The 10,737-nt window shown below is 37.0% G+C and overlaps 1 pseudogene; it reads right to left on the bottom strand.

The window, feature by feature from the left end:
• Window positions 1–208: 208 nt before the first annotated feature.
• On the bottom strand, window positions 209–1,192 carry LOC149247412 (carbon catabolite repressor protein 4 homolog 1 pseudogene; annotated as a pseudogene).
• Between the last annotated feature and the right edge of the window lie 9,545 nt (window positions 1,193–10,737).

The raw sequence follows: 10,737 nt of genomic DNA, 5'->3' as shown, positions 1-10,737 counted from the left end.
CTTAGACAAGCTATACAGTTATATGTTTTTAAGAAACTAAATTAGTAAAACATTATCCAGCTAAGTGTAAGGAGTGCTGACATTATACGGAAATATGTTTTACAAGACTCAGAGTAATAAATATGTTTCAAAATTCTCTGAAAAAACAGATTGAGAAAAATATTTCCAGCGGAATGTTTCGGCAGAACAAATAAAGCTTATTTACTACTTACTGCAGTTTGGGAAGCGAGTTGAAAGTAAACTCTGCTGCAATGGGGATGTGATCGGAAGAGCGATTAACAGTAGGAAGTCCACCCGGCTTCACCTCATCCTCGTCAATCAACTCCAGTAACGACACCACTTTCAATTTGGTGGTACTGTAGAGAATGTAATCCAACGTTCCCTCAAATGTTTCCCGGTCATTCTTCACGAAGATAGTGAAACGGGGCTCCCTGGTTTCACGATCCATTTTTTTATCAATGTCTTCCCGCAAAGCATTGCATTGAAAATACGAAGAATAAGCACTTGCTAACGGTAATGCATGGCGAAATTCCTTGTGTAAACTATGGACAAAGCCTCTGATAAGAAGTGAGTGGGGGGCGCTTCCCGGCAAAGAATTGAAGTCCCCACATATTACAAGAGGAATATCAGAGACACAGTCATTCTCTTGCTCCAACTCATTCTCCAACCTTTTGAGCAAAAAATCAACCTGCAATAACTTTATATCACTGTTTTCTGGATTTGCATGAATGTGGGTATTAGCTATGACCACAAGTTGATTAGTCTTTTTGAACGAAAGCTGAACATGCAGGGCAATGTTGTCTTTGTATATTAAACCTATCCACCACCATCTTATCAAATCAAACTCTTTCACTTTATAAAACGTTGCACAACCGTCAATAGTTTCAGTGAAATATCCTCTCTTCTTTTCTTTAAACAGCCCCTCATATCCTAGTTTGGCCAGTTCTGGTTTGAAAAAATTACAAAAGTGGTTGTGTTGCACTTCCTGGAGGCAAATGATGTCCGGCTGACATTGTAATATTTCTTTTAGCAGGTTTGGTCTGCGGTATTCCCAGCCGAGAGCGTAGGACGGACAGTTGGGAAACTTCTGTGAAGTAGCATACCTGTCTGCCAGAACGTTGTATGTTACCACTGTGAATGATGGACCGACTGTCAAACTTCCGTCATTCATGTTGTTGTTAAGCTTAGTCATTTTCTGAGCACTCCGGCGAATAACAGAATTAGTGACAAAAAAATCCCTTTCCTTCAATGTGGAGAAGCGATTCGGTCTATAAAACTCTGAGGTAGACTAACTGTAATTTCTCTTCGTAAATTAGCTATCCTATTTTCTTAATATTCGGATGAAATCAAAAAAACAAAAACATTGTTGAAATTCTACCACGCTAAGTTCTCAGCCTTAGCTTTCTTTGTGCTCTGAGTTTTTCTATAAGACTTACCAGCCAGCTCTCTTTCGTTAAGACCGCATGCCACTTTTTATCTATAAACATAAATAAAACTCCACGCTCTATAGATAGACAGAAAAGCCAGATTCGTGGTTTTATTCGCTTATTTATTCCTTCCATAAATTTCCATTAGCCTTTATTTATATAACTTAGTGTTATTTTTTCGGTTTACAAAATAAAAAGTTGAACGGGACGTCGGCATGATTTGAGCTTTCGTAACCCCACAAAACAAATCAATAACTCATGGTTGGTCATTGTTGGATGACGTAAATAACCATTTAAAAAAATATAAAATTAAATCTTTAATATGCACAATTTATCTTTTATTGGAAAAAATAAAATTAATCCCTGAATGACAGCCCATTCTCAATGGTCTCACAGAACCCATTGTCGAAATCTTATCATTTGTTGTTGTATATTATCAAAAACGTGTTGTAAAGTAAATAGTTAATTGATGCTTCATTTCAAATTTCTTGTATAACCAATAAAGAATCTCTATCTCATATTCCTAATAATCTAATTGTAGGGTTAATTTGAGAGTCATCAATTCACTATAGGAGGACCTTTTTGGTTAAATTCCACACACATTAAGATTTTATTCTTTGAGGAACCCCTTAAATTGTATATGGTTTTTTTTAAAATTTCGAATGCTTCTGACCTTTGCTTCAAAAAATAAACCCAAGTCATTCTACTGAAATCATCAATGAAGAATAAAAAGTATCTGCAACCTCCTATAGAAGTTTGTAGAGATCCACAAATGTCATTGTGAACCAATTGAAAACATTTGTTTGGACATCATGAAATTGTTGGAAAAATATCTCGACTTTGTTTCCCGTAAATGAAAGCCTCACATTTTGCATTTTATTTCTTAAAAGTTGGAAGTTCTTTAAGAATTCCATATGTTTGAAGTTGAGAGAGACTTTCAAAGTTTAAATTTCCATATCTTACATGCCAAAACCTTATTGGTGAAATATCTATACTTTCTACTCCTGCAAAGTCAGAATTATGTGGAATAACTATTCCTTTCATCCTTAACAGTTTTCCATCTTCATATCCTATCATGATTGTTTTCATACTCTCTTTGATTGAGTTTATTTTGACTAAACCGTACTCCATAACAACTTGTTGTCCTTCTTGTCAAATTGTGGCTAAAGATAACAAATTCTTTTTGAAAGTTGGTACATACCAAACATTTGAGATAACGTTTTCTCCAATGCGAGGAAGATAAAATTTTACTACACCTTTTCCACAAGGAGTGTGTATTGTATCATCTACAAGGAAGATTGAATTGAGATGGCATTGTTTAAAATTCCAAAAGAAGTCACATCGAAAAGTCATGTGTTGTGTTGCTCCTGTATCTAAAAGGCAAACATCTTCATAATCACTTTTAAGATATGTGGAGACTTGTAATGCTGTTGATTCTAAACTTTGATGTGTAGTAAAGACATATTATGATCCATCATATTCTTTATCATTAACAAACTATGTTGTGTGTTGATGAAACTTTGGAATTTTTTTAATAAAGGTTTGACAATCTTCAGCATAATTCGACTGAAATCTTTGTCTCTACCCCCAACCAACTCTATTATCCCACAATCATTCTTGGGCTACAACTTTATATCCCTTCTTGGAAGCGTAATTCATGGAATGGTTAAGGGACCATATTTTTGGTCATCATCCGACATTATGTTGGCATTATAATATTTCAAGGCATTTTCATTTAACTTTCAAACCTCCACAAGATCCTCTCCCAATCTCAATTGCCCCAAAGTGAGCTACTTTTTTTTCAAATTTGTAGACCCCCCATAGTTCATAATCTATCTTGGTGAAAAACCATCAAATTTGAGGCTCATGAATCAATTGAGGAAGTGATATATCCTAGCCTTGAGTGCCTCTCCGAGAGTCTAGCTCTATCTAGAAATTACTCCCTTACCCGCCTTCTATATAAACTAATTACAACCAAATCAAGTTTTGGCTTCACAATTTCCATATTGTTTGGGCATTATGTAATTGTTTGACAAGAGATCTAATCTAATCCTCTATCCACTGAATAAAACTATTGAGATTTGATTGTCTAGACCCACAATGCTTTTCCTTGTTGTCCACCCTCCATACAATTTTAGCTACGAGTTCATTCTTATATTTTTCTCCCCACCAAATAAATTTTTAATATAATACTCCAACTGCTTGCAATACAACCTTTCATATTTAAGTGAATGAAATCCAACATACTAGGATGATTTATTAAGACACATTTTACAAGTAACAATCTTTCCCCTCTCAAGAGAAAGGAATTTTTTAACAGAAAAAATTCTTTCATGTTCTTGTTATTTATTATCATTCACCCCAATTTATTTTAATAATTATTGTATATAAAGGGTTGACCCATGCTTATTTACCAAAGAAAATATGCTTATTCAATTTTGGAGTGGGTGTAATGAAAATATGCTTGTAATACTCAAATTTAATAGGAAAACACATATGGCTTTAATTTTAGTCTTTCAAGTACCTTATTTGTATTTACACCCAAAATCTATTGCACACTCTATTTGCATCCTATGACTACTTGTCTTATGTTATGGGTTTGGTTTTGAGCCATTGATGTGTTTCAAGGCTTTTATGGTATATAATCAATGCTTTTATGAATTCTTAATATGGGCACCTCAAATTCTGCTCTTAATAGTGAATTTTTACGGATGTTTATGATTAAGGTGAGAATAGTTCCTCTTACATTCATTTTTATCAATGTTCAAGAGCATTTCATTACGCTTTTTTTATTAGGTGTCCATGTTGTTGAAAAATATCTCTTCAAAACTAGGAATCAGATATTTTAGTTTCAGGAATTATCTCTCTTCAAAACTATTTGAAAAAAGGTTCTCAAGTTTGCTTAAATATATTTGATGAACTACCAAAATTTACATTATGGTCTAAACTTATTAATATGCATGGACGCTAATAATAATAATAATTTATGTGTCACTGTCACATATTTTATGGAATATTCCGTTGGATGTTTGACAAACACTCCTTGGTTGCATGTGTCTCTAATAGGGTGGTACTATTATCTCTCCCTTAGTGGCTCACTTTACTCTTTCCCTCCATAGTAGAAGAAATTAGACACACCTATAGCTAAACCCTCACAAGACACACCTTCAAACATTTAAAAGGCACACAAGTGCCCCTCTCTCTTATTGAGAGTTATAACTAAGGCATATACATAAGAATACGTGGAAACTATGCCAATACTTTGGATGGGTCTCCTGTTCCAAATGGTGTGAGGTGTAATCAGGAATTCACATCAGAGGGACCCCTTGGTTTATGTATTTCCAGCACCATCAACAATGTTGTTAGGAGTTCTAGTGACAAGTTGTAACTATTGTGTGCATTTTGAACCTCTCATCTCAAATGAATCATCGCCAAATCTTACTCCTATGGTGTTTCTCGGATTTATCCCTTTATCAATTTTCAATCCCCAATGAACCTCTCTATCACTTGTCTCAGTTAAAGTTTGATGGTGAGGATGGAACATGCATATCCGTACACATTTATGATTTTCTTAAATCTTATGAATCTTACCAAATTGATGATGAAAAGTTTGTTTCTCTGGTTTTCTTCATTAACCTTTAAGGTCAAGTTAATCAATAGTGCCATACCTTATCACCTACCTTCTTCCATTCTCCATCATTTCCTCAACGAACCTTATCAAGCCTTTTATAGGTATGATTACTGAAATGTTTATGAGAGAATCATCAAATTAAGAATCAAGACTAATGAATAAGTTGAGGATTTCTCTCATCTATTCCTTCCATTTCGTTATGAATTTTTAGAAGACGTGGATTGGGATTTCATTTAAAAAAATAAAAATTTGCTTCATGCCTGACAGGAATTTCGTTAAACATGTCACTAATATGCATTCTATTGGTTTAAACAACATGTTTGAGCATAGGGGTGTCATACTTATATGGGAATCATTAAGAATCATTGATGCCCCATCACAATAACTATATTAAAATCTATTAAGCCTTATATTCATTGTACATTTAGTGATTAACCAAAATATGATGACAGCCATACATTTTCATTGTCATAAAACTCATTCATAAGCACCATATAACCAATAGAAATATAAAGGATATAAAAACCATATAAACCACATATGAACAAGTATATTTACTGACAAAATACCATTGAGGGAGATATATCTTATTGATGAATGCAAATTCAAACCAAATTTGCGACTTCCACTTTCCACCTGACCATATATTGGTTGAACCAAATGTCTCTTCATCCAACCATCCATGTGCCATATACCAAGCATCAATATGGGATATCACAGAACAAATCCATCAAAATCATACACAGGCTTCTAGAAGCCAAACCACCTCAACCCTCAACCAGTGGTTCGTCCTCACAGTCAGAAGTCATTACCCCTCATCATATTGGTTTCTACCAAATATTTCCAATGTTCTAGAGCATCTCTTCCAGCCGAGGCTCCAGAATTAGTAACTCAGCCACAATTTCTATCGGGCTCCAGAGTCTTTTTCCCACCAAGGCTCTAGGGCTAGAAACTCAACCCACCAAGGGATCCATAGAATTTATCCAACCAAGGCTTTAGGATTACTAACTCAACCCAAGCTGTTATAGGTCTCCAGAAAATTTGTTGAACGAAGCTTCCTGTAACTAATAACTCAACCCACAACCAAAGGAGCATGAGAACCAACCAAAAAACAAAATGGAAAGTCCCCCACAACACCATGGCTATCCAGGAAATGGAAAAGGTAGGGAAACTAATGCCAATCCAGGAAATTCTCCATGGAAATGAAAAATATGACTAAGAAACCACATGCATATGCCACACATGCCAAAACTAGAAAGGAAACCATACATGAAACTCAGTACCTACAAGAAAAACCTATTGTGTTTGTTGATCACAATGTGCTCTTGCACTTTCCCACTCTTTCCTTCACCTTCTTGTTCCAAATCCAAAGAATACTAAACTCGTTCCATATTCCTCAATGAAAACTACAAGTATCCAAGAGTATGAGAGAGAGAATAAAATGAGACCTCCAAAATAGAACTAACAAAATTCTTAACTAACCGAAGCCATGAACTGATGCTTAGAAGCCTTTTTCATTAATGAGGCCTCTATTTTATTAAGTTTTAATTATTTTCGTTAATTTTCCTCCTCACATGCAACATGCGACCTTTCACCTTCGTTTTCTCTTAATTCCATTGTTTTCATAAATAAATGCCAATAAATTCAACTTTGTCTTCCAAAGCCCTTACCATTGCCTTTTCCAATTTTCATATCCATAATAAACCAAATGAACACCCACACAAGGATGTTTTCACAACACTCAACTTGGAATATGTGTCCGATGACCATGGTTATTATTTTACCTTTATTAATTTTTATTACATGGATTTTCTAAATAGGGTTGTACATGTGGCAGCTATCCTCAAACCATGCATGATTTGGCTCAATATTCAAAACACTATTTTATAATCCTAGAAAGTTCTAGGATCCGCGAGAGAGTTAAGGAATTTCAACTTCCATTAATGGTAATATCGTGATCTCATGACCCTCGTAAGCCCCATAGACTAAGTCAGATCTCGTTTCTCGTGCACAGTCATTCTCTTTGCATGGTTTCACTTTATGAAAATTCATTTTTTGAAAACTGTTTGTCATTTCAAATGTAATCTTTAAAATTTTCAAGATTTTAGTTTACAACGTGTTCAGGAATCTTTTTCAGTTCAGTGATATTCATGCAAATATCTTGCGTCAACCTCGTGTTTGAAATGTGTATCTCCCATAGAGTCATGGAATTGCGAAGTTAATCACTCCAAAGACCATATTTGGCTAAAGGGATCATGCCTATAATATTAATTTCTTAGTAATCACCGAATCAACTGCTATCATTCCTTGTGTATGTTGTATTGTAAATATTTCCCTTCATCACACCTGAAATCCTCTTGAATGATAATTAATGCACAAGTCATCACGTAAATCAAATTCAACTTCACTCACTATGTCCTGACTGGTCCCATGAGTTTGTTGTGTTGGCATACCTTTTAAATCCTTTCAATGATTGTGTTGCTTGCCTAATTCATCACTAGTTCCATGAAAATGATTCATCACATTTTGCCTACGAGGAAGTTGGTTCGATTATTCAGAGCATCCACAGATTTGTCAAAATTGGTTCATCTTTGTTAATAAAAAAATAGGAATCTTGTTCTTTAACCGACTCATCTAATCATGATTCTGTGTTTGATGACTATCATTCAACTTACTATTTTCCCATTAACACATCAAATGAAAATTGTTTTACACCATTCATTCTTAATGGTTTAACATCACACTTTTCGAGTATTGGTTGAGTTGTTGAGGAACTTTAGCCTTTCTTGTTCATTATGTCAGTTCTTCATTATCTCGACATGACTATTGAATATGATCAGATCTATTTTCCCTCACAATATTCTCATTGTAATGACGTGCCTCTAATTGAAAATTCATCTTTCCAAATATTTTCGGGTTTTCAAGAGGATTATCATGAATTTTACAATCCAATCGCTAAATGGTTGGAATAGTCTTACCTCACAAGCTCCATCACAAGAAAATAGTTTCGATATTTCCTCACACTTTCTAAGGAATTCAGTGCATATGGAGAAACACTTGCAGGAAGATTCAAAGGTTTGTTGAATGACGGTCCTCACAAAAAAGGTAAGAATATAAACTGGTTAGATGTGGTGTCTATCGCTTATATTTCTACTAACAGGAAAGACCTTTAAATTTTTGTGCAAGTTATTCAAGTTCTTATCCTTTCTATTCCACATTGTTTTAGATATGTTTAAATTGATTACATATTTATGATTGCAGTTGGGGAAAAATTAAGGTGGCAACATTGAAAATTCCATTATATACGACCCTGACCACATTGAAAGTGACTAGGGTTAAAGTGAAAAATTCATACTTTGGTTTTTAATCTGGGACTAGGAAAGAAAAGGCAATAAGAGAACATTACACACTGGGCAATATCTTTCAACAATTTATATTCATGCATAACTCACGCATAAGATGCAAGCAATGTTTATTCATAATATAAGAAAAAATAACCTTCTCCTGAAAAAGGAAAATGAACACAACTCCAATCATCAACCAAATCAACATTTGCAATTGAAAAATTCTAAAGGGATCTGGCGAAGCGACTTCGGCTCTGGCGAATGCGGCTAGGGTTTGGCTGTGTGCTCAGACGGCACAGACTGTTCAGTGCAGATTACCAGCAAGGACCTGACGACCTGCGCAGGCTCTTCAAAACCAAGGAGGAAAAGGCGTAGGACACATGGGAGACCCCCAGGGGGGGGCTTCTGCAACCTCCCCCAGCGTACATGTAGTACAGCAACACAATGAGAGATCAATCCGATTTGGATCAATCCATGAGAACGTCATCAATCCAGAAATCTTGCACCAGAATGAACGCAAAGGAAAAGAGAACCTGAAAGACGAGGAAAATGGAGAGACTGTGAAGCCAACCCCATCAGAGGGTACTCAGAAGGTCTCTTCAACCACATGCAAACCAATAGCCACAGATCGACCCAGAATCGAACTGCCAGGGGAAATAATAGAAGCCCGAATCCAATACATGACTGACCATGCACTCATCGGGAAGTTCATAGGGTTTTGGCCGACGGAGAAAGCCCTTTACAGTTGGATTGCCGCGAAGTGGAAACCTAAGGGAGATGTGACACTGTAGTTAGGCCCAAAAGGATTCTTCACTGGAATCTTTTTTTGTCTGGAAGATAAATATAGAATCCTGGTTGAGGGTCCTTATTTCTTCAATTCTGCGGGCCTATATCTGAGGGATTGGGGTCCCAGATTCAACCCAGATCAGGAGGATCTTACATGGGCACCAGTCTGGATAAGACTTTATGGATTACCAGACGAATATTGGGGTGAGAACGTTCTGAAAAACATAGGAAATGGCTTAGGGGAATATATTAGGACTGCTGAAGAAACAAAACTCCGAAGATTCACATCCTACGCCCGCTTATGCGTCTTCATGCGCCTGGACAAAGCCCTGCCGGAATCGGTAAGTCTCTCTCACCGTGATCATGAGTGGATTCAGCCTTTAGACTATGAACATGTTTCGTTTCGCTGCTGTAAATGCCATGCCATAGGGCATCTATTTAGAGACTTCCCCCTGAATGTTCAAGATAAAGTCCCCTCACCCTCTGAATCACAGCCCAATGATGGCTTCACCAAAGCCCCAACTCGCAAGAGAGCGCACAAAAAACCACCCACAGGGAAGAAACCCAAAACGAATACAGGCCCTGACCATTCAGGCCCTGTCCATTCAGTCAGGAACAGCTTTGGAATCCTGGCTAATATCTCGGATGAGCACATCACCTCCCCCCCTCCAAGTTCTGACCACCCCTCTTCCTCTTCACAGGCACATCCCGAGGCCCACCCATCCAAATCCTACTCCTCCAAAGATCCCCCTATCCTCATTGTGGAGAGCGAAGAGAAGCAACAAGACAAAGATAACGAAATGGAGGTTGATGGATCCTCTGGCCCTGCCCAGGATCCAAGTATTCCCGTGGAAGAAGACAATCAGGTGCAACAAATGGAGGAAGAGCCGGAAAGTATAGATCTATATGGTTTAGACATACTTGAACTAGAAGCAGCATGCAAGAGAAAAGCGTATGAAAGTATCCCAGAACTACAGTTGGACAAACTGGAAATGCTAATTTCCAAGGCCTACTATCAAAATCAGCTTGGCATTTAGCGAGACAGTCACTGGGATCTTAGTCAAACCCCAAAAGAATCCAAAAAAAGAGGAAGAAGAACAGACCTCCAAAGAACAATTGCGCTCGGAAAGATTCTGGTGGACTCCGGTAAGTATGCTAAGCTTACGAAGTACTACAAGCCCTCCCCCAATAGTGAATCATGAAGCTCATCTCATGGAACCTCAGGGGGCTCAACGGCCCAGGAAAGCTCAGAATGCTTAAAAATATGATTAAATTGGAAAAACCACAAATTTGCTTTTTCCAGGAAACAAAATGTAATAGCAATACTATAGAAAGAATCTTCTCCAAAGCATGGTCAGGATGTCAATCAGTCGCTGTAGATGCATCGGGCGCTTCAGGGGGATTAGCCATTGCATGGAACTCTCAAGCCCTTACTCTGTCGGACTTCCATGCCTCACACAATCTCATTCAGGCCACCTTCCACATAGTCGGCACAAATATTCATGGGAACCTCTTGAATGTTTACTTCCGTCAAGAGGCAAAGGAAAAA

The sequence above is a fragment of the Pinus tabuliformis genome, chromosome 7 (assembly GCF_031772625.1).
Source record: "Pinus tabuliformis cultivar Carrire ecotype Pingquan chromosome 7, CPIR1, whole genome shotgun sequence".
Taxonomy (NCBI): domain Eukaryota; kingdom Viridiplantae; phylum Streptophyta; class Pinopsida; order Pinales; family Pinaceae; genus Pinus; species Pinus tabuliformis.
The sequence above is the reverse complement of the archived record's forward strand: the minus strand, read 5'-3'. Positions and strand labels throughout refer to the sequence as shown.